At 50.7% G+C, this 27,079-nt stretch overlaps 1 protein-coding gene across 1 annotated transcript in view; it reads left to right on the plus strand.

Annotated features, from left to right (window-relative positions):
- The first annotated feature begins 453 nt into the window (after nt 1-453).
- Nucleotides 454-27,079, plus strand: part of CTIF (CBP80/20-dependent translation initiation factor) — a 288,329-nt gene continuing 261,703 nt past the window's right edge. Inside the window, 1 exon segment of the mRNA XM_010840964.1 lies at nt 454-945. The gene's annotated coding sequence lies outside the window, so the exon portion shown is untranslated.

Raw genomic sequence — 27,079 nt, forward strand, 5'->3', positions numbered from 1 at the left:
CCTGGTTAATCCGGGGTAAATAAAGCACCCACTTATGTAGTCTCCTCTCTCCAAGGTAAACTGTGGAAGTCAGGGCTTTTGCCTGGATTAAGGCCTTAGCAAATGAGAGTGCTTTTGCAGTCCCAATCTTGCTTTTTCACAAGGAACCAACAACAAACATTTATGGAGGGCCCAGGGCGTGTGCCAGGCGGGCCTGCGCTGGACAGATGTGTGTGTGGTGGAACTGAGCCTCAGACAGGACTCACTGGTGAATAACTCCAGCCTGTGGACTGTCCCTCCCTGACCTCGGAGAGCAGGGCCAGCACACAGGGTGCCCAGGTGTTGCCCGCCTGCCCTGGCACCAGAGGGTGCTAAGGAGTGGGCCTGCATTCTGGGAGCTGTGGGCATGCGGTCACTCACTCCAAGGCTGCTCCAGGGCAGTGCTGACCTTTGGAAGGGCAAACAAGTGGCCTCTGGGGCTTTGCCAGGCCACCTGCCAGCCCAGGAAAGACACGCTTCACACAGCTTGGTGTTTTCCCCTTCTCCTTGGGCCTGACCATCTCTACTGGGAAACCAGAAAGGTATAGCCTCTTACAGGACCTGGGGTGGTGTCAGGCCTGCTGGTACCTTACGACCCTTCCCTGGGACCAGCCTGTCCGTTCATCTGCGGATCTTTGCCCATTCCCCTCCATCGCTCCGGCATCCATCCCCTGGGGCCTCACTCCACACCCCTCTCGCTTTCTGAGTTCTCTCTCCATGCAGTTCTGTCCTTCAGCCAACACAAACACCAGAACAAGGAGGTGAAAAGCCACCTCGAACGGAGGCTCTGCTCGTTTCCAGATTCACATGCCAGCGGAGGCATAACTGTTTAATTGCTGACACTGTCTCCAGTAAGACCACATAAACCCAGTCCTGTGGAGGCCTTTAAGTACAGGATTTGATGCAAACAAAGGAAACAGGCCACAGGTAGGATTGGGGCTGCTCAGACGCACCTTTTACATACTTCTGCTTAGACTCTGATTCTCTATTCTTCGTAAGCTTTGGTGCTGGGGAATTTCAGGGCTTGTCTTGTGTGTGGTTTTGGTTTCTGCCTTCCTCGATCCCCGAGCTAAATAGTCCTAACAGGTTGAAATTGCTGATTATTCTTAAAACCTTGAGAGCTGCCAAAGTGGCCCGTGTGATGGGAACAGTTCCATCTGTCCCTGCCTGGGGACCAGAGGGCCAGGCCGGGGCTCAGGCTTTGAGGCGGGTGGTGTCCGAAGCGCCTCCCCCCACCCACCCGGAGGAACAGTCTTTGCTGGTGGTGATGTTCAGTTGCTGAGTCATGTCTGACTCTTCAGTCTTTTGGGGACCTCGTCTTTCACCCTCAGAGATGTTTATCCAGACCATGGAGGATCCTTCCGTCCGTCTCACTTCTCTCAACCTGAACTTCCTCCTGGTCTTCCTTCATCTTCAGCTGGGACACCCAGTTGTCATGCCTCAGCTACTTCATGGCCCTCATTTCCAGTCCTTTCCCTTCTATTTTTTTTTTTTAATAAAAGCTTTCTTGAGATTTAATTCATATACCATAAAGTTCACCCGTTTATTTATTTTTGTCTGCACCGTGCAGCAGGCAGGATCTTAGTTCCCTGACCAGGGATCGAACCCAGGGCGCCTCTGCCGTGGAAGCACAGAGTCCTACCCCCTGGACTGCCAGAAAATTCCCCAGATTCACCCTTTTAAAGTTGGTGACTTTGAATATATTCACGGTGTTGTGCAGCCGTCTCTTACTGTCTAGAGACGTCATTTTCTAGAGTCTTGTCGCCCAGAACACTTCCGTCACCTCCTGTACCCATTTGCAGTCACTCCCGATCCTCCCCAACTCCCTCAGTCCCAGGCAACCTCTAATCAACTTTGTTTCTCTATAGGTTTGCCTGTTCTGCACAATTTCCTATAAATGCTGTGACTTTGCCACGCTATTACACATTCCTGCTTCAGCATCGTGCCGCACCCCTCCCCATTTATTATCATAAATTTCCCATTTCACAGTGAGAGCAGGTGAGACAGCAGTACTCCATTTTCATAAATTCTGCAGCTATTTTCTTTTATTAAAAAAAATTGATCTTTTGGAAAAATCCTGAGATCTACCACAATGCAGTCTGAATTATGTAACTAACTAGCCCTGCATCCAACATTACACTTTGCTCTTTGTATTTGCAGAAATAATTCTTGCCACCCCCTTGGGTTTGGGGGCTTTAGTTTGGCCCTGCCTTGCTCCTCTCCACATTCCGGGAGCTTCTCTTCTTAATTTCTGTTCCTTTCTGCTGCCCGAGCCGGGCTGGGCCTGCAGGCTCCCCTCCTCTCGCTGGATTCCTGCAGACTTTCTTTTTGGCATTTCTCTCACCACTGGCACTTCCTCCGAGGGAAGCCAACCAGGAATAAAGAGCAGCCGGCGAGGGGCAGGAGGGCTTTCTCTGCTGGCAAAAAATGGAGCGAAGCAAGTGCCTGGGAGAATGGGGTTCCCGTCCAGTTTGCTCCCTAGGGTCAGACTGCCAGCGACCCTTCACCTCATTTCTTTCTTTTTATTGCTCGTGTGGGACTAGGAAGCTCAAGGGTGTGTCCATCCTGCAAGTGTTTATTGAGCTCTAAGTGAGGACTTGGTTCCCAACAAGGTGTTATTACCTGTCACCGGAAGGAAAGGTGGCAGGCGGGAAGGAGTTAAGGCTTCATTCAGGGAGAGAGAGGTATGATTAAGTGGCAAAGGGTGTGCTTGGGAGATAAATGCTGGATAGCAGGAGGTCAGTGTGGGCCAGAGCAGGGGAGGCCTTGTGTCTGAGATGAGTGCAGTGGCCCTGCTGGATCGGGGCAGGTTAGACTTGGATGGAGAGGGTCCCATTCTGGGGCTGTTCTGCTTGTGGGGATGTCCCGTGTGACTTGGCATCTCGAGGCCAGGAGGAGAGAGGCCTCAGAGTGAAGCTTCCCTGGAAACAGGAGGTGGGGCCTGCACCCTCTGCGCAGCCTTGAGCTGCGATAAGACCAACTGCAGCTCCTGGAGCTGTTTGGGTTGAGTCCTGGGACCTGGATTAGAGACTCAGTGAGGACAGGAAGGGCCATCAGGAGCTGGCCACGGTTGTCCAGGCAGCTGGCACAGAGGACGTAATGGCGGTGCAATGGGTGGTGTAAAGACATCAGTAGGAACAAAGAGGAAGGGATGAGACTTGAAAGACTTTGGCAGAAGACTCCTCAGGGCCTCATAGCGTTGGATGAAGGAGGCGCTTGGGTGTGGTGTCGACTCTGAGTGGTCCTCTGGGGGCATCCAGCAGGCAGGGCCTCCCTGCTATGCCTCCTGGGTCAGGGTCCCCTCTGTTCCCTGAGTGGGTTTCAGAGGCTTACTGGGCCAGGTCCCCCTGCTGGCTGTGTGCTGTGTGTGTGCTTCTTGGTACAGGGACGGTCTGTTTACCTTGTGTGTGTGTGTGTGTGTGTGTGTGTGTGTGTTAGTCGCTTAGTCGTGCCCAACTCTTTGCGACTTCATCGACTGTAGCCTGCCAGGCTCCTCTGTCCATGGGCTTTTCCAGGCAAGAGTACTGGAGTGGGTGCCATTTCCTCCTGTTTACCTTGTGACCTCTCAACTAGCAGGTGGTCAAACAGAAGCTGTGGTGGTGATGGGGGTCGGGGTGGGGGTAAGGAGGACTCGTACTAGTGGAAGTAATAATATCATCATTTGGAGTATTAGTACCAGTAGAGGTAATATCAGCATTTGAGTAGATGCTAGAAAGAAAGAAAATGGAGTCGCTTAGTCGTGTCCAACTCTTTGCGACCCCGTGGACTGTAGCCTACCAGGCTCCTTCGTCCATGGGATTCTCCAGGCAAGAATACTGGAGTGGGTTGCCGTTTCCTTCTCCAGGGAATCCTCCCGACCCAGGGATTGAACTCAGGTCTCCCGCATTGCAGGCAGATGCTTTACCCTCTGAGCCACCAGGGAAGCCCTGAGTAGATGCTATATACAAAGCGTTTTGCTAACTCTAGGTGATTTAGTCCTTACTACAACCCCATGGACCAATCCCATTCTATAGGTAAGGAGACTGAAGCATGAAGAATTAAGTGACAGCCTGGACTCAGCTCCCAGTCTTGTGGCTTCAGACCCCATGCTCTCGGTCACTCTGCTCCACCCTCTCTCAGAAGAGCAGGTTCTGTCACTGTCTGCTGAATTGCATTGATGGTGATTGTGCCAATTTAGAGCTGGGTGAATGCGTGTCAGCACTTCCGGACCTGCCCTTCACCCCCTGTTCAGCCATGCCTGTGATGGAGGGTAAGAGAGGAGAGAGGAAAGTGCTGAAGAGGAAATGCCCACCTTTGGGGCATACCCATCGTGTGACCCCCATCCCATCCGGCCCTGGGGAGAGTCTCCCCAAGATAGCTGGTGGGGCCAGCCGTGCTCAGAGCACTGGCCAGATAGGTTCTTAGCCGAGGAAGGACAGAGAGGTGGATCAGGGCAGAGAATTGATGTCCAGCCGGTACTCTGCAGAATTAGATGCTGCAGAAAATTTTAACAAATGCTCTGTTACCTTAATTATCTCAGAGTATCAAGTATTTAGACATCATAGGGACGAGAGTGCTAGCAATCCAAGAGGGCTCTGAGTTCAGGTTGCATTGTTTCTAGGTTTGTAGATGGACAGGGGAGGGACTATTTTTAGAGGATGATGCATTCGTTTTGTAATTAACAGACAGCATGCCTGCTGCTGCGCACTCTCCTTACTCAACGCTTTATTGTAATCAGTGTTTTAATCATCTTCAAACAAGATCCTAAGGTCTGTGAGGGTCTGGAACACGCCTGTCTCATTTGTTGTCCCATCCCCCATGCTGGGCACATGGAGGGAAGATTAATTTGCCTATAGGGGTTGCAGAAGGTGCCAACGACTGGGTAGCTACTGGTGAAAAGTTTGGTAGGTGGTGGCAGCAGCTTGACCAAAGCATGCAAGGCAGAGGCAAGGAATGTCTGGGGAAGGGCAAGTAACACTGGGACAAAGTTGAGGACTGTTGGAGTTGGCAAAGGCAAGATAGGTCTCGAATATCAAGTCACTTACATCTTTAAGGAATTAGGGCTGAAAACACATGTCAAAAGAACATGCATGTTTTCTGAGGATGGTCTTTCTGCAGACACTCCTGACTTAATGCAGTGCTTTTGTCAGAATTAGGAAAAGACATTCCTTAGCTTCCTGGAGGAGGGCATGGCAACCCACCCTGGTATTGCCTGGAGAATCCCATGGACAGAGGAACCCGGCGGGCTACAGTCCATGGGGTTGCAAAGAGCCAGACATAACTAAAGCGACTTAGCATATCCCTTATCTTGGTGGAAGGATTTTGATGAAAACAACCCTCCCCTTCCCCAGGTGGCTGCAGCCTTGCTTCCAGGCACATAGTTTGACAAATGGGATATGAGCTGACTCCCAGCTCTCACTTATTCTCTTGAATAAGTGTCTTTGAGCAAGACACAGACTGCACAATTGTATGCTGCTGCTGCTGCTGCTAAGTGGCTTCAGTCGTGTCCGACTCTGTGCGACCCCATGGACGGCCTCCCACCAGGCTCCTCTGTCCCTAGGGTCACCCTTCTGAGATTTATAGTCTGGGTTTAGGCTCTTGATTTAGAGGACGTAAGATGGGAAGCCTTTCTGTGTCAGTCCTATTTATTTACACCTTTCTCTTGGCCCTGTGTTGCTGTTCTTCCCACAAAAGAGGCCGTGTTACCGCTGGAGGTCAGAACCTTCATAAGCACCTTGCCCACAGTTCCCAAATATTGGTCCCAGACCCCGAAGAACATTACTGTCACCCAAGGAGCTTATCAAAATGCAGATTCCTGTTCCCCAGACTTACACTGTGTGTAATTCAGGAGGCAAGACAGAACCCGAGAAGCTGCATTAATTTATATTTTTATGGAACTAGCCTATTTCTTCAGTTTATAGATGAGGAAACACCCAGAAAGGGATGCTGACTGGTCCAGGCACATCTGGAGTAGGGTGGAGACCTGACCCCACCCTGCTGATTTTCAGTGCAGGCTAACCTCCTTGCACCTACCCACTCCCCCCACCCCCCTCCCACCAGCTTATCATCTCAATATAATAAGGATAAGTAGGTGAAAGTATGAATGACCTTGAAGTATGGGTATAAAATGCTTAAGAAATAAGTAACAAAAATGTACCCATTATTTTCATACAACCTGAGTCATCTAATTCATGAGAAGTGCAATCTTGACATTCTAAACAGTATGTATTTGAGTTATAGAATAACGTCATTGTTTTGCTTCCTCCTCAAGCAGTAAGGGCCCTATAACAGTCTACAGAGAATCTTGGCTATGTCAAGAAGCATTATTGATGCCTACATCAGCAGGTATGCATAAGCAAAAAAAAAAAAAAAACAAGTGGGACTACATCAAAGTAAAAAGCTTTTGTATGGCAAAGGAAACAATCAAGAAGGTGAAAGAGCAACTTACCAAGTGGGAGAAAATCTTTACAAATCATATATCAAAGGGTGACATCCAAAAATATTAGGACTAAATACAATAAAATATCAAAAAACCAAACAATCCAAACAAAAAATGTGCAGAAGACTTGAGTAGACATTTTTCCAAAGGAGGACACACAGATGGCTTACGGGCACATGAAAAGATGCTCAGCACCACCAGTCATCAGAGAAATGCAAGTCAAAACCACAATGAGATTTTCACCTCACAGCTGTCAGAATGTGCTGTGCTGTGCTTAGTTGCTCTTGATCAACTCTTTGTGACCCCATGGACTGTAGCCCGCCAGGCTCTTCTATCCGTGGGGATTCTCCAGGCAAGAATACTGGAGTGGGTTGCCATGCCCTCTTCCAGGGGATCTTCCCAACCTAGGTATCGAACCCGGTCTACCCATCATTGCAGGTGGATTCTTGACCGTCTGAGCCACCAGGGAAACTCAGAATGGCTATCATCAAAAAGTCTACAAATAGGGGACCTCTCTGTTCGTCCAGGGGCTAAGACTTTGCACTCCCAATGCAGGGCTCCTGGGTTTGATCTCTGGTCAGGGAACCAGATCCCACATACCCGGCTCTTTTCCCAGCTCCTCCGTCTCTCATAGTCTCCAAGGTGGAGAAACTGGCTGTGTACCATTTGGTTTGCAAATCACACTTCCTATAGCCATCAGTGTTTTTTTCCCTCTCTCTTAACAGTAACAGTACTCTACTGAAATGTAATTTATATACAGGATAATGCATGAATCTTAAGTGCATAGCTTGAGGGATCTTGACAGATGTTTATATTTGTGTAATCATTGCCAAGATCAAAATAAAGATCATTTCCATCACCCTGGAAGATAATCAGTGGTTCTGAAAGCATATTAGCAGGGCTAGTGAGGACAGAAGGCCCCTGTTCAGGGCACAGTGACTGCCTCTCCCATTTGGTCCCCGTGAATCTTGTATTCTCTGCAGTTTCCCTTGGAGGGCTGGGGCCTGTGTAGGGGACAGGGCTCAGGGAGCAGCCGGAATGAGGTATTGCCATTTGCCAAATTTCTCAAGCCCAAAACACCTTCCTGTACCAGGGCCAGACCGAGCTGCAGGATCAAAGTGGTACATCTATTTGGAGTGTCAACAGCACTAGAATATTGTACGAAAAAAATCTGTCTTGTTGAAATAAAGAAGGGCATCGAGAGCAGAACAAAAATCATTTGGATGCTGAAGATAAAATATTACCTTTAAAGAAAGCTTACATTTGGCCTACATGCTCTCAACCCCACCTGGGACCCACAGGGTAATGTAATGCTCCCAACCAGCGCCAGCCTTGGGAGTGTTTGTGGAGTGCCAGTGTGTGGCATGGTGGGGGCCCAGCAGGGGGCCCCATGGTTTCTTTGAGGTTGGGGTGGGGCCTGGGCACCCAGCCTGAACACCCACACCACCCATGCCCCCAGGGATGACCTGCTGGGCAAGATGCCAGCACGGGCTCCCATGCAGACTTGGTGGATGGCGTATCCTCAAAGGCTCACTGTGAAGAGTCATCATACTCTTAGGACACAAAGCTGTGGACCGGGACCTGTGGGATTTTCATTGAATCCCTGATATTCCATCTAAAGAGATGCAGTCTGCTCCAGCCTTGAGAGGCTCCCTGGGACTTTGCTAAAGGACGCTGAGCTTCTTTTCCAGTTCCCGGGGGCGGGGATCGGCTCGGAGCAGATGACCTAGCCATTGAGAAGTCCTCATGCTCAGGGATGCTCTCTTTCTGTTCCACACTCCCATTCCTTCATGCTGTCCTTTGCTGTTTCAACTGCATGACTCTTTATAAATGAGCTGGAAAAAACAATAGCACGGGGTGGGAAGTGGGAGGGCAGTTCAAGAGGGAGGGGACATGTGTCTACTTATGGCTGATTCATGTTGATGCATGGCAGAAATCAACACAATATTGTAAAGCCATTATCCCTCAATTAAAAATAACTAAATTTAAAAAAATAAAAGAAAAAGTAAAAGCAATAACAACCTGTAGATGTTTCTCCCTTGGGTGAACTCTCATTTGTGAGTGTTATGATGTTGGTACCCCTGCTGACTCTCAAGTGCTAAGGGCTTGAAGGAAGGTGCCTGACCTGTGGCCTGGCACAGCTGTACCGCTGACACAGTCCACACAGCCTCCACCACTTTGTATGGCCAGTCTGAGTGTCAGACAACTGAACTGAGAAGGCTAGTTTTGAAAATTACATTGAAAACTCCAACAAACTATTGGATTGTACTCTCTTCACCGTAACTGAACTTCCCAAACTTCAGACAGGGGCATTGCAGTGTTTGAATGGAGTTTGAATTAGGTCATTAGCCTTGGTTTGGTTTGTGTTGCAGCAACAGACATGGGCTCTAGTTCTGACTTCGTTACTAATTAATGATGTGATTTGTGACATGGGGCCTGCTGACTTGATGGGCCTCACTTTTCTCACAGGGAAAATGCGAGTCTAGGTCATTCTCAGCTCTAAATATCTATGAGTCCAGTTCTAACCATATATATATATTTTTTTTAACAGAAGATTATGACATATTTAAGACAGTTTTGCTTTATTTTTTCTTTAGCCTCTGGGTTGTATAGAAGCAAAAACATTAGAAAGTCCTGTGCACGTGTTTTTTTGTCTCCTCAAATTTCTACCTGACTTATTTGTGCTCTGACTGTGCAAAAAGAGAAATGCTTCGACATAACCTATCCCCCTTCTACGTTTTGCTGAAGGGCGTCTTCAGGGTCTGTGATGTTGCTGATGAGAGTGCGTGCGCATTTAGCAGTGGAAAGCTGTGGTTCAGCCAGTGTCCCGGGCCATTGCATCTCTTCCTTCTTTGCTTCCTCAGTTACCGTGTGTGTGTTTCTTTGGTGAGACCTGGAAATAGGTGCGGCCCCGCGGTCCTCAGTGCCTCTGGGGAGCAGTGACAGGAGCCTGAACTTTATGGGACCCCCTGTGTCCAGTCCGCCTTTGTGCTGTTTTTCACTTGGTCTCCGCTTGAGGACACCCTGCACCCCCAACTCCCTCCCCCGCCTCTGCCTCTGTGCCGCCTGCCGTTCTTGTCCCCCAGACCTCCCCACAGGGACCTGTCTCTGGCTGGTGAGATGGGGGCTTCTCAGGGCCCTGTCCCAGCCCCTTCTCTTCTTGCCCACCTCCTGGGCCCTCCTGCCCCTGGGGTGGCCCTGGCTGTTGCCCCAGTGCCCTGGACCATCACATCTGTTCTCCACACCAGGTCTGCCTTCTGATCCCAGTCCAGTGCGCGCTTGACTGTTTCCAAGACTCTTTGGCCTCAGGCGCCTCCCAAATCCAGCCCCTGGTCCTTGTCCGCACCCTCTGCTGCGATTCCCCTTCCTGTCCCCCAAGCCCATAACCCAGGACACACGTTCTGACACTGACACACACACACTCACACTCACTGAGCTGCCCTACTGCTGCCTGCACAACCCTCACTGGATCTTGTCTTTGTTCCTCCTCCTCCTTCCTAAGTCTTCCTGATTCTAGCCTCCTGCAGGGCCCTCTCTGCTGCTCCCATTCTGGTCTCTCCCCTTCCTGATCCTGCATTATTACTCTGATGCAAATGTGAGACAAGGAAAACCTCTGTCCTGTAATGACTCCCTCTAGAATCTTTGCTCTCTCTTCTGTAACACCATCTTGTACAGGGCAGGATGCAAGCTTGCAAAGATGAACTTGACCTATCCTTTATCAAGGTAGGCCGCTCCCCTCTGACTGTTTCTGCATGGTCAGCCCAGCGTGGGCGGTGGGAGACCACCCTCTGCTTTTCCCCATCCTCCCCTGCGTCCATCCCCCGCCCTCCCCACCATCACTTCCTCCATCCTCCTGAGACTTAGTGGATCAGGGAACCTGGAGGTCAGAGCTGGAAGGGACTGCTGCCCCAGCTTTTTACATTTTACAGAAAAGAAACCAAGGCCCAGAGAAGGGGCATGTTCAGGTCACACAGCTGGGAGTTTGCAGTGGATCCTGTACGAGGTGTGTGTGTATTCCCTTCCTGCTGGAACATCACCATCACCTGGGCGGCTGAGAACAACAGGTGTTTATTCTCCTGCAGCTCTGGAGGCTGGAAGTCTGCAGTCAGGGTGCCAGCCAGGCCGACCTTCCTCTAAAGTCCCTGAGGGAGGATCCCTTCTGGTCTCTCCCAGCTTCTGGTGGGTGACTGGCAGTCCTTGGGGTCCGTTGGGGTGTAGCTGCAGTCTCCGCCTCTGTCTTCACACGGCCTTCTCCCTGTGTGTGTCTCTGTGTCTGACTCTTGTCCTCGTGTTTTTCTTTTTACAAGGACAAGAGCCATTGGCTTTAGGGCCCGTCCTATGCCAGGATGGCCTCACATTTGATTGCATCTACAAAAACTCTACATCCAAATAAGGTCACAGTGACAATTGAGTGGGGAGACGCTAACACTTCTTTTTGCAAAGGAGCTCTCACCCTATAGTGGTGTGGCAGGCGTCACCCCATCTCTGGTGCTGGAGAGGGGCTGTGAGGTGGGGCTCACTCTGGGTCATTCTGGGGTAGGACTCCTCCTGGTATTTTAGGTTGAAAACTCTGAATACTCAGCACTCTACTTGTTAGACCTGTCCTTCTAGTAGACATTTGGGTAGTAGTGAGTTTGTCTTTGCATGTGTGTGAGAGAGAGAGAGAAGGAGGGTGAGAGGGGTGAAGGACTAAAGTCTTACCAGCCTTCTTTTTAAGATGTGACCATACATTTTCAGCCCAGGGGAGGGGAGAGACACCTCACAGAGGCAGCGTCTTTATTTTGTAACTTTTGTCATTGTTCGGCTCTGGGAAGTCAGCCTGAATATCCTCTGAGGGTGAAGAGGTTTATATTCTTTTCTGTTACTGAAACCAGCAGGCTGGTTCCCGTGTTCCTTTGCAGGCCCGGGCCTTGCGCTGCCGGCTTTGATAGCTCTGGAGGTTCATTGTTGCTCTGGCGCTCTGACCTCCGTCTGGCCCTCGTTCATGTGCAGACTTTGTGAGTCAGCATTTCGGGCGGGCTGGAGGGAGGGCGGGCGGCATGACGCTCTGGAGCCGCAGAGGTTGGGCCCTCGGCCTGCAGGTGGGGAGAAGCCTGGGCCGGGGCTCCATATTTAGCCTGGAATCCAGTCCCAGCTGCTGCCCCGAGGCCACCATGGACGCCAGAAGGGGCGGAGCACGGGCACCGAGCCAGGGCCGCGGGGCCTGCCGTGTGGGCCTGCTGGGAACAGCGGTGGTGGCCCATCCATGCCAGGCCTGGCCCTCTCCCGCCTGCACATTGACCGGCAAACCCCACTGGCCCAGAGAGCTGACTTGCCCAAGGTCACATAGGCAGCCCATGGCGAGCCACTCTATTTGGGTGTCTGGAATCCGAGTCCTTTACCCTTGCTCCCCAGGAGACCATGCTGTCGTCGGGATAGGGGTGCCTCCACATACCAGCTTTCCCAGAGACCAGGACAAGAATGACCGACACCCCTGACAGCACCCTAACTGAGAGATGAGAGACACGCATTCCATCCTTTCCAATCCCCATTGGCTCTGACACCTCTTATCCCCTCCTCCCCCCTCATTGAAAGCTGTTTCTATTAGTCATTTAAACCACAGTGCGGATGTCAGGCCTCTCCCAGGGAACTCAAAACAGTGGTCACAAAGTGGGACCTGGAGTTGGACAGACAGCGTTCTGGGGCACACGATGAGGTGCACGTGGATGAGAAGAGGCAGACCTCAGAAACGGAGGAGGCTCGGGCCCAGCTCTTGGAGCCTCTCGGCTCCTGTCTGCCCCATCTCCCTGTCCATGGACTGGCCACCCATCCCATGCTCTGTAGTCCAGACCTGCTCAGGAGCCAGTCCGATAATCCTGCTAATTCCCCTGCCCTTCCCAGGCAGATGGAGAAGGCAATGGCACCTCACTCCAGTACTCTTGCCTGGAAAATCCCATGGACGGAGGAGCCTGGTAGGTGCAGTCCATGGGGTCGCTAAGAGTCAGACATGACTGAGCGACTTCACTTTCTCTTTTCACTTTCATGCATTGAAGAAGGAAATGGCAACCCACTCCAGTGTTCTTGCCTGGAGAATCCCAGGGATGGGGAAGCCTGGTGGGCTGCCGTCTATGGGGTCACACAGAGTCGGACACGACTGAAGTGACTTAGCATAGCATTCCCAGGCAGAGGTATCCCATCAAGCCACGTCCAGCAGGCGTAGGTGGACCACCCTCGTCCGTGGTACCCACTACTCCTGGCAGTGGCTGCCTGCAGGCCCTGAACAGCCTGGGCTGGATCTCTGAGCAGAACACATGAAAGGGGATCATTTCAGCATCAGGAAGAATCTGGCACCGTGACAACAGTCCCTACAGCCCCATGTCCACTTGCCCCTACCTGTCATGTGGCCATCGTGTCTGGACCTTTCTGGGCCTCAGTTTTCTCATCTCTAAGGTGGGACCCATCTTACAGACCAGAGGGCGGGGACTGCAGAGAGTCCATTTAAAGGCTTGGCTCTCAACAGTAACTCACATAGTTATTATAATGTGGGTTGTCTCAATTAATCCTCACGGCAACTGTGGGAGGGTGGACAGCGCTATTAACCCCACTTTGCAGATGTGGAGGCTGATGTCAGAGCAGGAAAGGGACCCACCAGCCTTTTGGATTCCTGGCGCTGTGCTCTTTCTTTGGAAACACCCTTGCAGTATTTGTAGGCTTTAGTGCGATTTTCCCCCTTGCCCCGATTCTCCTGGATACCAGTGAATAAGCTAGTGTGAAGCTCCCCCGACCTGCAGGGCACCTTACATCCCCGGGATGGTTTGCAAATAGCTCTCCCTGGAGTAAGTAACCCAGATGGCTCAGATTCAGCGAAGAAGCCACTGGCCTCGACGGCTGGGTGAATGGGATTCATAATTGGCACGAGCTGACCTTACAGCCCAGACACTGTGATTCCCATGACACGCAACTCCTGTCACCATGAACAGTCGGCAGCTGTGTGCCGGCAGAGGGCCCCGGAGGAGCGGACGGGAGGGCCTGGCCCTGCTGACGACAGCAATTAGTGGGGAGTGACAGCTGCTAATCGCTCTGATCAGCCAAGCAGAAGCCCAGCCTGCCATTCACAGGCTGCCTCTGGCTCCTGGGGCCCCCAGGCCAGGCGGGGGGTGGGAGGAGGAACAAAGGGAGTCCTTGCAAAACTCCGGGGTCCTCTTCTTACCCTGGAGAGGCTAGCTGCCTTGGGAGCAGGGAATGGTGGGCAGCTGGGTGTGGGGAGGCCTGGAAACAGGTGGGGCCTGGCCAGGCTGGACGACTGCACTCTGCACAGGGCCCACATCCTGTCTCCAGATGAGCCAGCATATTTTTGTAATGAGCCCGATGAAGTTTTCGCCTGTCCTGGCCCCCTGGGAATCCTCAGTGGCCAGAAAGACCCGGGGGCACTGTGTGTCCAGTGGGAGCGTGCCACCTCCCGGTTCAGGAGGCCGCAGGAGGGCTGCCTTAGGTCAGTGCACACTTGGCGGGCGTGCATAGGAGAGGCCCTTCAATGGGAGGGAATGCTCTCAAGAAACGGGCTTCAGCCAGAGTCAGGGATTCCCCGGAGAAGACTTGGCAGAAAAGGACAAGTTTGTTGTGCATGTGAAAGGACTCAGTCAAAGCAAAATGATCTTTATTGTCATCATCACAGGTGTTAATAATATGTCTTCAGAGTTCTGTAGTATTTTAGACCTGGTATTCATGTTCTTGACAACCCTGGGAAGTTTAAAAAAAAAAAAAAAAAGATTGTTTTCTTCTGAAGGTATAGAAAGAGGCCTGAACAGGCAGGGGACAGACACAGGTGATGAGCCAAGGTGAGAATGTCCTTTCGCCTCTGGGGCTGAGGCCAGCCCGAGGGATGCTAGACTGTCATTCAGGTAGTTTTTTCTGAGTATCTTCATTAAATTATCTACTATACAAATGATTTAGGGGACTCTCTTCCATCAACCAGGTGCCGCAGACCAAAGAGGTGGCTGTTTACCTCTCTGGTACCTCGGGGCCCCTGGAACAGAGCCCCCCTCCCCATCCCACCTCTTGGGGGGACTCTGCAGTGTGTGGCTGGGAAAGAGAGAGTTAATTTGGCAGCTCTGGGTAGGGGGGTGGAGCATCGTGGTTGCAGTCTGGCCTGTCTCCTGAGCAGGCAGGCCTTTTTTGTGGGTTAGCTGTGCTCTGACACGGCGCGGGGCGGGGCGGAGGTGGGGTGCGGCGTGCTCAGAAGGGTTAATGCTTGGTGAACGCTGGCTGTCAGTGTTTGGAAATACTTGCATTGAACCCAGAGGCTTCACTTGCATTCCTCTTTTCCTCGGGGGCGGGCACGAATTACGCAGTCTAGGTTCCACAGCTGTCGGCGGGCGTGAGGCTAGGGTCCTCGGGGTCTGTCAGCTGGCCGAGCTGCTGGGGTGGGGCTGACAGCGGCCGGGCATTTATGGAAGCTGCATGCGGACACCAGGCGGCCAGGCGGGGTTTCTGGAATGAACGCACACATTCCCTGGCTACCATTCTGCTCCCTTCCCTCCCTGGACCCATGCATCCAGGCTGTCCCTGCCCTCCTCACCTGGAGACACCACCTGCGCACCGTGACCTTGCTGCAGAGGGCAAGGAGTCAAATCCTTGCACCCACAACAAACAGGCGTTCCCCCACCCCGCCCTGAAGTTGGCTCCATCCGCTTTCTCTTGGGGTTTATTTTTGATGGATGGGGAAAGAGAACGATCCAAGGAATGAGGGGCTGTGCGCCCAAGGGGCCTCCTCACCTGGTGCTCGGCAGGCCCCAGCATGAGTGGGAGGTCCGAGAGAGGCAGAGCCACCCCACACCCAAACCCTGCTGAGCTCAGTCCTCACCAGGGGCATCAAGTTCATCAGGAAAACAGAGAGCTGAGAAGCAAGGTCAGAATTCTGGATCCCAGTTGGCAAGGACCAGAGGGAAATCGATGGATAGCACCAGCTATATCGCCTGAAACTAGTGGACTCCAGGCAGGGCCACCTGGAGAAAGTGTTGAAACTCTTATGCATACGTATTTCTTCATCTTTTAATTTCTGTTTTGGGTTATGGTTTTGTAATGCACACGATGTATTGCCAGGGTGAGTGTGTATGTGTGTGTGGGTGTGAGCGTGTGCACAGAGGTGTATCATGCACAAACTGAGGACATCCAAGGATGAGGTGGTTGGATGACATCACCAACTCAATGGACATCTACTTGGGCAAACTCTGGGAGACAGTGGAGACAGGGAAGCCTGACGTGCTGCAGTCTATGGGGTTGCAAAGAGTCGGACACGACTGAGCGACTGAACAACTGCTAGGACCGCTTCATCAAAGTTCCACAAAGTGCCATAGAAGTTGATTCTTTCGTAGTTCTGAAGGCTGGAAGTCCAAGGTCAAGGTGTCAGCAGTGTGAATTCCTTCAGAGGGCTGTGGGGGAGTTTCTGTGTCCTGCCTCTCCTCTAGCTTCTGGCAGTTTGGTGGCAGTCTTTGGCATATTTTGGCTGGTAGATGGCATCACCCCAATCTCTGCTTTTATCCCTACTTGGCATTCTCCCTGTATGTGTGTCTGTATCTGCAAATTTTCCCTTTGTATAAGACCAGTATAGCCTGTTACGGGCTTCCCTGGTGGCTCAGACTGTAAAGAATCTGTCTGCGATACAGAGACCTGGGTTTGATCCTTGGATCAGGAAGTTCTCCTGGAGAAGGTAATGGCTCTCCATTCCAGTATCCTTGCCTGGAGAATTCCATGGACAGAGGAGCCTGGCGGGCTATAGTCTATGGGGTCGCAAAAGTCAGATATGACTGAGCGACTAAAACACACACACACACACACACACACACACATAACCTCTTAACTAATTATATTTGCAGAGACCCTGTTTTCAAATAAGGTGACATTCTGAGGTATGCGAGAGTTAGTCTGAACTTCGGGGGATATGGCTTCCCTCATAGCTCAGTTGGTAAAGAATCCGCCTGTAATGGAGGAGACCCTGGTTTGATTCCTGGGTTGGGAAAGATCCCCTGGAGAAGGGATAGGCTACCCACTCCAGTATTCTGGCCTGGAGAATTCCATGGACTGTATAGTCCATGGAATTGCAAAGAGTTGGACATGACGGAGCCACTTTCACTTTGGGGGGGATATAATTCAGCTCATAGCAGATGGCATAAGCAGTGAAACAAGCTGGAAAACTAGTGGCTCAGCTAAGCCGTTTGCTCTCTGGTCCACTAGCCCTGACTGTGCGTCAGCCCAGCCTCCTCCATTTCTCATCAGGAGGTTCTGCTCAGGGAGCTGTCTTGACAAATAGCAGGAGTCATTGCCAGGGTTTGCGGGGTCCAAGGCCTGCAGTCGGCTAAGAGGGGAAAGTCCTACGGTGAGAGCTGCAGGGCCCTGTGTGCCAGGCACGGGGAGGAGAACCCTGGTCTCCTGCTTCTTTTCCCTGCCTCGAAGCATCATGTCACAGTGAACAAAAGAAGTAGCACTAAACAGTGGATGGACTCCTGAGCCTGACTGCCCAGGGAAGGAGGTCAAGACAGCTGGGTCCCTTTGGCGTGACTGTGAGTAAGTTGCAGGCTTCTGGGATTTTAAAGTGGCAGGCGCCTTTGAAATGACCCAGTCCCGCCCTCCTGTTTTACAGACAAGGGGATGGAAGCCAAAGGTGGGGAGGGTCCTACTCATGTTTCGTTTAGGATCAGAATCCGCAGCTCTGTCAGTTCTCTACTGCTGTGTAACAAACATCCCCCAAACAAAACACACTTGTCTCCCACTTTGTGCTGCTCAGAGTCTCAGTTTGGCCTGGCAGGACTCTGTTTCCAGGACCTCTCCCAAGGCTGTAGAAGAGGCGTTGACCAGGACTGTGATAGACTGTGGAGTGTCTGCTTCCTGGCTCCCTGGTGTGGTTGTTGATGAGGTTCAGTTACTTGGGGCTATTGGGTTGAGGCCTCAGCTCTTCACTGGCTGATGGCCAGAAGCTGCCCACAGCTCCTGGCCATGTGGGCCTCTCCAGCGTGGCAGCTTGCTTCATCAGAGTGTGCGTGCCGAAAAGGCAGTGATGAGTCAGCAAGATAGAAGTCAGTCTTTTCTAACCTGATCACAGAAGTGACATCTTATCATTTTACCATATTTTGTTTGCAACACAGGAGTCAGGAGTCACTGAGGCCCATCTTAAAGAGCTGCTTACCATAGCAACTATAACAGGAAACCTGAAAAACATCAGTTTAAACAACGCAGAGATTTATTTTTCTTTAACGTAAAAGGAATCTAGAGGCAGGAATCCAGGACTGGTGTGGGGATTCTGTGGCTATCAGAGGCTTAGGTTCCATATTTCTGCTTTGCCATGCTGAATTGGTGGCTACTTACTAGTCTCAAAGTTGCCTCGTAGTCTAAGAGAGCTGCTAGAGCTCCAGACATTATGCCTGCATTCCACACAAGGAGGAAAAAGTGGAAAGGACAAAAGTTACATGCTGGCTCAGTCAATCCCTTTAAAGTGTTTCCCACCCATTAACTTCCTTTTACATCTCATTGGCCTCTACTTTCTGTGAGGGAGATTGGAAAATCTCCGTGAGGTCGCAGGATAGGAGGAAAAAAAAGATGTAAGGGACCTGCAACATCTAAAAGGAAACAGATGTGTGAGTTCAACAGATAGCTCACCAGAAAATCAGGCCTGGGAGAAGGGTCTTGAGGGGCGGATAGGAGTTGTCTGGGCAGGAATGGATCAAGGATGCAGCCTGTGTGCTGGCATGCAGATCCATCCCCCTGAGCTAAAGGAGGGCCTTGCTGGGTTCTCTTTGCTTGAGCCTGAGAACTTGGGCTGATTCTGATGAGGAGACCCAATGGCCAAAGCAATAGACCTATACCTACAGCCGGGCCCATGATGGGGCCTCCGGCACCTTCTATTCCATTGCTTCCTCATCCTTTCCAGCCCATGCTTTGGCTCCTAGACCCTGCAGCTGAATTCCTTAGACCTCCAGTGGGCATCACCAAGCTTGAGTGTCTTAAGTGTCGGGCAAATAGCGTGGGGGACAGGGAAACCCCAGCTGAGGTTACTGGGGGGATTGGGGGAGATTCTGGGGTCTTTACCAAGTTTCCAGGTTTTTCCTGCTTGGCAATCAGAGGTATCCCTCATATTTGGCTTGTCTTGGAAATGGCAACCCACTCCAGTATTCTTGCTGGAAAATCCCATGGATGGAGGAGCCTGGTAGGCTATAGTCCATGGGGTCGCAACGAGTCGGACACAACTGAGCAACTTCACTTTCTTTCATAAGTCCCAAGAGACGAAATGGAAACCATACAGTTTAATCTGTGAAATTCTGCTCATTAACATTTAAGAAGGTTTCAGAGGCCTCGGTGTGAAGGAAGTTAGATGTGTGATGTGATTAGCAATGCAGGAAGGTGTGGCGGGCGCCTCTCCCATCTTAGGCTGCTTAGAAAGGCTGGAGCCTTCCTGGTCTCTAGACTGTACCTGGAAGTAAAGAGCCTGCGGGGCAGCAGGGGAGTTGGGTAGAAGCCTATGGCATGTGCCATCTCAGGGCATTTAAAATCAGAGCTTGAGAACATATTTCCCTTTGGTATTTTGCCAGCAGGAGACTCCACTGCCGGGAAGTTTTTTGTAATGATGGCACAGCACTGCTGTGTGGGCATGCGGGCTCCTGAATGTCCCATTGAGGTAAAAAAAAAAAACAAAAAAAAACAAAATAAAAAACAACAGAGGAGTGCTATAGCAACACCCAGAGCAGGAACGAGGAAGGTGGCACCGGTAATGACAGCACTGGCATTTACTGACTGTATCGACGCGTTCAGCATGAGTTACAAGGGCTTTATGGGGGTTATTTCTTGGTCCTCACCTCCCACCCCCAGCCTTCTTCCCGGGGACGGGCTGTGCTGGGGTGGGGGGCAACCCCAGCGTTGCTCCCATTTCCCACCTCTGGGCTCCGCAAGAGGTCAGCAGGTTTCTAGATTAAGCGGTGACGCACAGGGTGACAGGTGGAAACCATGCCATCCACTCAGCAGGGGCCCTCGCGCATTGCCAGCGTAGAAAATGACCTCTGTGCCAGACAGCTCATGGACGTGGGAAGGCCTTGCACACGAGGCGGTGTCCCTGCAGGAGGGCTGTGAGCAGAAGGCTCTGCTGGCCTGGCGTTCCGTGTGGCAGGTGCCTCCTAGCCGGGGTTACCCTCCGAGTGACCAGCTGCCCTGGGCTGGGACAGCCAAGGTTCCTCCCAGCCAGCGTTCTAACCCAGTGATCAACAGGCCAGAGGGACCCCACAGCCAACTTTTTTTTTTCTCTTAAACCAAAGTTTGTTGTTTCTTGCTTATAAAAATGCCCAAATCTTATTTTGTTATTTACTTACACACACACACACACACACACACACACACACATATATATTTGTGGGGTCTTCCCTGGTGACTCAGATGGTAAAGAATCTGCCTGTAGTGCAGGAGACCCGGATTCAATCTCTGGGTTGGGAAGATCCCTTGGAGAAGGGAATGGCTATGCACTCCAGTATTCTTGTCTGGATAATCCCCATGGACAGAGGAACCTGGCGGGCTATAGTCCATGGGGTCACAAAGAGTTGGAAGTGACTGAGTGACCAACAAATTCACTTTACTTTCATATATATATTATATATATATAATATATATGTATATATATATGGTTACACTGCATGGTTTATGGGATCTTAGTTCCCTGACCAGGGATTGAACCCAGGCCCTCAGTAGTGGAGACAGTGATGTGCCCTGGCCCTGGAGGGGATCAGGGCCTCACGGGACAGCACACAGGCTTGCTGGTGCCTTGGTGACGCAGTCCCTGTGCCCTCCCCCACCAGCAGACCTCCCATCCTCCTCCAAGGTCACTCAAGGAAGATGATCTCTGACCTTCTTTCCCAGACAAATTATTTTGGTTTGGTTTGGTTTGTTTTAATTGAGGAATAATTGACATAGAGCGTTATATTATTAATAGTTTCAAGTGTACAGCATAATGATTCAATAATTGTATATACTGTTAAGTGGTCACCCAGACAAGTTATTATTGCTATTTTAAAAAATTTTATTTACTTATTTGGCCGCACCGGGTCTCAGTTGCAGCACACAGGATCTTCTTAGCTGGGGCGTGCTATTTCTGTGTATGGTATGTGGAATCTAATTCCCCGGCCAGGGATTGAACCCGGGCCCCCTGCATTGGAAGCACAGAGTCCTAGCGACTAGACCACCAGGGAACAAATGATTAATTGTTTGTTAAGAATATTTGTTATTATTCACCAGGCAAATTATTAAGCGCCAGTGTTTACGGAGCGTCTAATGTATGTTTGAGATAAGCACACCAAGTATATGCATCATGTATTGATGGCCTACTGTTTGACTGAAACTGTGCTCAGTTTACATATTTTTACATAATCCTCTCAACTGACCTGTCAAGCTGGGGTTTATCCCTTGGGGAGACTGAGTCACCGAGGATTCAGGACCTCTTTGGGGGTCGTGCGGTGTGTCTGTCTACCCGGTCGCCCTGGGTGGACTCCCGAGTGTCCCTTTGTACTCATGTCTTTGAGGCTCCTGAGTGGGAATTCCAACCATGCCCCATCTTCTGCCTGCCATCCCGGGGGATCCTCAGGGCGGAGGCCACATCTCACCTGGTACCCAGCGTCTAGCAGGGCGCCTGGCATGCGCTGAGGAAGTGGCAGGTGTTCGTGGTGCGTTGAGTCAAGGGCAGAGCCAGAATAAAGGGCAGGGGGTGAGCGGAAGGGCTATTCCTTTGGAGCTCTGACAGCTCAGCGTCCCCAGCTGTGTTCCTGGCTTGCACTACAAATAGACTGGAATGTTGGTTGCTTTCTTCTCTGTTGACAGTGCTGGATGCTAGATAAATTCTTGGCTACCTTTTGCACCATAGCTAGTTCTTTCTTTTTTCCCCAGTCTTCCAGCCCTGAGTGGCCTCCTGTTACATCAGTCCCAGTGCAGCTCGCCTCTCATTAATTCCGTCTTGCACTGGTGTCCCTGGTGAGACCGTGACCCTTGCTGAAGTCTGAGCTGTGCTCTCCTTGCTCGCCGCCATGCAGACTGGCTGTTAACACAGGCCACTATCCTCATCCACGTTGGGCAGGCCTGTTTCTGGTTCGGTTTTCAGGCTTCTGTCTTCTACTCATGGAAGTGTATCTGAGTTCCGATTAACTGGACCTGTCCTCACCTTGAAGACTTTAGGCTCTTTCTTTTATCCAGCTACAGGAAAAGAAAAAGAACTTTTTTGTTGAAGCAAAGAGGACTTGACTGTGTTAATCTGTGTTCATGTCAAGGGGCCAGCTCTGCAACCCCAGGCTCACAAAATAAAAACGTGTTTTTCCCCATCTTGATCCAGTGTCCTGTAAAGACAGATATGCTGTCAGGATGCAAACAGCATGTTTAGATACTGAGAGTCAATTTAGCAGTTTCCTGAACTCCCGATATTCTATCTGCATGCAACAGACACGGGGATTTCTAACATCAGGCTCAGCAAGGGTGTTTCCAGACTCTTCACAGGCAATCTGATGGGGAGGCTGTCTCCCCTGGGCCCCCACCCACAGGGAGAGCATGTAACTCAAAGAAAACACCTGGCCAGCCTCATTCATAAACATGGCACAATATTGTTGGGTGGCAGCCTGGGGATCCCCTGTGGGGAGTGGAAGTGCAGTCTCCTGACAGCTATAAACTAATGGTCCTTCTTTGCCTACATACATGTTTAAAGTGGTCCCTTAGATGGCTTTGGAATGAGCCCATCTTCATGGGCTTGTAGGACTGAGACTATTTGTACTGATATGTTCATCTTATTGTTGTATATGCTCTAAAAGCCTGAGTTTTTTTTTTTTTTTTTTTAAGCAAGAAAATATAAGAGAAGCTTAGAGATAGCAGTCTCCTGGAGGTAGCCTGAGGGAGTAGAAAGGAAACAACATTGGCACAAATCTCAGCTAATAGGGGTTTTAGTCGTGGCTGCATGGTTTGGGATGTGTCACATCACAGCTCTGTGCCTACATTTCCTGATCTGTAATATGAGGGATTGGCTTGCCCTCTTCATTGCTTCTGGGAGCCATGCTTTCCCCCCACCTGTTAGTATCTCTGGAACAAGGGTGCATCTCATTACCACTGGCTGTTAGCCACATGGCAGAGCCGCTGTGTCACATGGCGTAGCTGTCCTTTCCTGAGCAGCTGTGAATGTGGTCCTGCCGATCAGACTGTCTGACCTCAGTTGAATTAGGTGTGTTGTTGGTCATCCACCTGTTATGTGAATTGTCACTCAAAATGTCTTCCAAAAGATCTCACTGTAATTTATTATTGATACCAAATGTTATTGTGTCCACAGAGGGACATGGAAGCAGTAGTGGGGCCTTGATTTGATATTAGAAAAGCAAGTATGTGTTGGAGGAAAGGCTGCAATTTCATACTTTCTTTTAAAGCAACAGGAATTGTCAGTCTCCTGCATGCCACCAAAGGCAGGAGAAATTCTCCAATCCCTCAGAAGAGATGAAACCTCCTCAGAGCTCATGTGACCAATTTGTTTGCACTCAGGACTGTCACTAAGGCATTATGTCATAGTTTAATTGGCAGCGGTTTTTCTTTTCTTTGTGTCTTGTAAAATAACGGTGGGTCTTGGAATTTGCCTTCCAAGTTTTCTCCTGTTTTTATATCTAGTAGTTTTATTTGCATTTTTTGGTCATTTGGAACAAATGACCAAAGAATAACATTCCTCCCATGTGTTAATGATGCTCCTCTGGGCCTGTTTAGAGCATCTCTGTCTTTGGTTGCAAAGAGTATTATCAGTCTGATTTCGGTATTGACCATCTGGTGATGTCCATGTGTAGAGTTGTTTCCTGTGCTGTTGGAAAAGGGTGTTTGCTATGATCAGTGTGTTCTCTTGACAAAACTCTGTTAGCCTTTGCCCTGCTTCGTTTTGTCCTCCAAGGCCAAACTTGCCTGTTACTCCAGGTATCTCTTGACTTCCTACGTTTGCATTCCAATTCCCCATGATGAAAAGGACATCTATTTTTGATGTTAGTTTTAGGTCTTCTAGATTTTCATAGAGCTTGACAGAGGAGCCTGGCAGGCTATAGTCCTTAGGGTCGCAAAAGTCAGACACAACTGAAGCAACTTAGCACGCATTATGTGTATACAGACACACACCAGAATTGTTGGATCATATATTAACTATATGTGTAATCTTTTGAGGAGCTACCAGACTTTTGTCCAAAGCAGTTACATCCTTTTTCATTCCCATCATCAGTGTACGAGCCTTCTAATTTCTCCACATCCTCATCGCTCACACTTGATTCAATGTACAAAGACCATTCTGCATCTCAGCTCCCAGGATTCTGGAGTGACATCCAATGACTTTGGAGACAATAGAGGCCCCTTTTGGCTTTGTATATCCTCCTTTCCCCTTCTCAGCAGAGCTTGCAGAGGGCTGTGGGGAATCTCTCAGTTAATTATCTGCCAGTTAGCCATTCAGTCTGCTCCCTGAGGCTGTAACTGGCTCCAGACTGCTCCTGCTGGGCACCCCTAAAGAGGCTAACTGCTGCTCCCACTCTAGCGAGGGGAACTAACCACAGGGATAATGGGAGATAGAGCCCAGTGACTGTGATGGCCTAATAAGAGCAGCCATCAAGATCTGCCACCAGGCGAGTTCTCTCTCCCCACTGAAAGGCATCTGGCTGCCTCTGGGAGTCCTTCCTGCCACTGCCTTAAATTAGCCCCCCGGGAGAGCTCCTAGGTCACAGAAGCCCGGGATCAGCCAGTCCACAGTCCTCCCACCCAAGTTCTGTGAACTCCTACCCTGCCCTGAAAGTACAATGATGGGAGAGACCAAATGATACTCTAGAAGGTCCACAGGAACGCATACTCCCATGGGTGCCCAATGGGAGTGATCTGGACTCATGTTTTCTGGCTGCCTGTTTTCCTAAACACATGGCCTTAGCCTGTCCCAGAGAGAAACACTTGGGAAAAACCAGCCCCAGAAGTCTCATACCTGAGCCTCCAATGTGGCCATGGCCAGTAGCTCTCATCTCTGGCTTGGCCGTCATTGCCGAGAACTTGGTAACTGGGTTCTGTGCTCTACAAGGTAACAGCCGTAGCCAGCAGAGGCCTGTGGTCTGCAGAACTTGGCTTTCCCATCCCTTCTGTCCTGGAGAAGGCTCTGTAGCACATAGGGCTTTCATCCCTTCCAGCCAGTCCCTTTCCCCTTCATCCTTCAGTTTCTACCCCATCACAACACAAACTGGTGGGAACGGTCGGTGATTTATTGGCTCATGCCGCAAGGCGGTGGGACCCTGAGCTGCTGCTGCTCCTGGGGAAACCCCCGGGGCTAGAGTCAGGATGACTGGGTTGTGGTCCTTCCTGTTGGGAAGCCATGTGCACATTGTTCCAGGGTCCCCGTGTGTAAGAGGGAAGTGGCGACGCACACCTGTCTCCCTCGTACGTGCGGTGACAGAGACGTCTGCCAGGGTGGTGCTGGACTGCGCAGACCCAAGGGCAGGAGGCCCAGGGCCCCAGCCCAAGCTCGGCAGATAATTTAAGATCTGATTCAGTCATTCATGTCCGATGGCAGCTTACTCTGCTATCCTGTGAAAGGCACAAATCCTTAACCCGGAGCAGCTCCAGGGCCTGCTTCAGGAGTGACCATGGGGCCCAGCAGCTCATGGGCGATGTTGGGCCAGGATTGGTTTGTTGAGTGGGTGGGGCTCTGGGCTCCTCACTTCTATTTCTTCAGCATACTGTATCTTGGAGCCATTTGGGCTCAACACCTGACTCAGCTCACCCCCTAACAGGTGACCTTGGGCAACTCCTCTCTGCTTCGGTTTCCTGATTTGTACAATGGGACCAAAAATGTGCCTACACTATAGGAGTGTCTTGAGGATTAACGTAAAATATATGACAAGCATTTAACACAGAGTTTGGCACATAGTAAATGCTCAGTAAATACTGGTTGTTTTCTTTTGTGTGTCAAGGGAACCGTGTATAGTTTAATTTGAAAAGTAAGTATGATATTAGAGGGAAACAGTTTGGAATCTATGGGGAGTACAGTCTGTGGGGAATATGATATTAATGGCTTGCTTTCCTGCTTCAGTGAAGGTCAAATGCAGCTGGCCCTGAGTAGGAGCACCCCTCTTGGGGTCCTCTACCAAAGGCAGGGGCAACATGGGTGTGCTGGCTCAGGGCCTGGAATCAGGGGGTCTGGGCTTCCATTTTCTGTGGTTTTTACACTCCTGGGCTCGTGCTGTTCAGTTCTGCCCGCAGTTCCTGGCGGATGCAGGGAGAATAATAAGCGCCCAGGCACTGAGTCAAGTTTTAGATTCCTGTGGTTGCTGTCCAGTGGGCTTCCAGCATCGTGTGTGATACATGCAGGCTAGTCAGCCAAAGAGGGGTCTTCCCCCAGCCTGCCGTGCTAGCTAATTTCACTGCTAACATGCGCCCCCCCATCTCTGCCCACTGGCAGCCAGCTGCTACCTGCCTGCTGATTACCAAAGGGACAGAACCTCAGTTACTTGTCATCCATTTTCTGATTGCTGAGAATTCATCATCAAGGTGTTGTTGTTTAACCCTGTGTTTACTTCTTTGTGGTTGTGCTGGGTCTTCGTTGCTGTGAGGGCTTTTCTCTAGTTGTGAGTGGGGGCTGCTCTCCAGTTGCGATGCAAGGGCTTCTCATTGCTTTGGCTTGTGGATCACGGGCTCCAGGGGGCACGGGCTTCCGTAGTTGCAGCTCCCTGGCTCTAGAGCACAGGCTCAGTAGTTGTGATGCACGGGCTTAGTTGCTCCGAGGCATGTGGGATATTCCGAGACCAGGGATCGAACCCATGTCTCTTGCATTGGCAGGCGGATTTTTTTTTTTAACCACTGAACCACCAGGGAAGCCCCAAATTGTTGTTGTCTAGTAATTCAGTCATGCCCGACTCTTTGCAACCCCGTGGACTGCAGCACACCAGGCTTCCCTGTCTCTGCCAGAGTTTGCTCACACTCATGTCCATTGAGTCAGTGATGCCATCCAACCATCTGTCGCCCCTTCTCCTCCTGCCTTTAATCTTTCCCAGCATCAGGGTCTTTTCCAGTGAGTCAGCTCTTCACATCAGGTGGCCAAAGTATGGGAGCTTCAGCTTCAGCATCGTTCCTTCCAATGAATATTCAGGGCTGATTTCCTTTAGGATTGACTGGTTTGATCTCTTTGCTGTCCAAGGGACTCTCAAGAGTTTTTTCCAGCGCCTTAGTTCAAAGGCATCAATTCTTCAGCACTCAGCCTTCTATATGCTCCAGTTCATATCAAATCAGATCAGATCAGATCAGATCAGTCGCTCAGTCGTGTCCAACTCTTTGCGACCCCATGAATTGCAACACGCCAGGCCTCCCTGTCCATCACCAACTCCCAGAGTTCACCCAGACTCATGTCCGTGGAGTCAAGTGATGCCATCCAGCCATCTCATCCTCTGTCGTCCCCTTCTCCTCCTGCCCCCAATCCCTCCCAGCATCAGAGTCTTTTCCAGTGAGTCAACTCTTCACATGAGGTGGCCAAAGTACTGGAGTTTCAGCTTTAGCATCATTCCTTCCAAAGAAATCCCAGGGCTGGTCTCCTTCAGAATGGACTGGTTGGATCTCCTTGCAGTCCAAGGGACTCTCAAGAGTCTTCTCCAACACCACAGTTCAAAAGCAACT

Source organism: Bison bison, unplaced genomic scaffold (genome assembly GCF_000754665.1).
Source record: "Bison bison bison isolate TAMUID 2011002044 unplaced genomic scaffold, Bison_UMD1.0 scf7180017864153, whole genome shotgun sequence".
In the NCBI taxonomy this organism is placed as follows: Eukaryota; Metazoa; Chordata; class Mammalia; order Artiodactyla; family Bovidae; genus Bison; species Bison bison.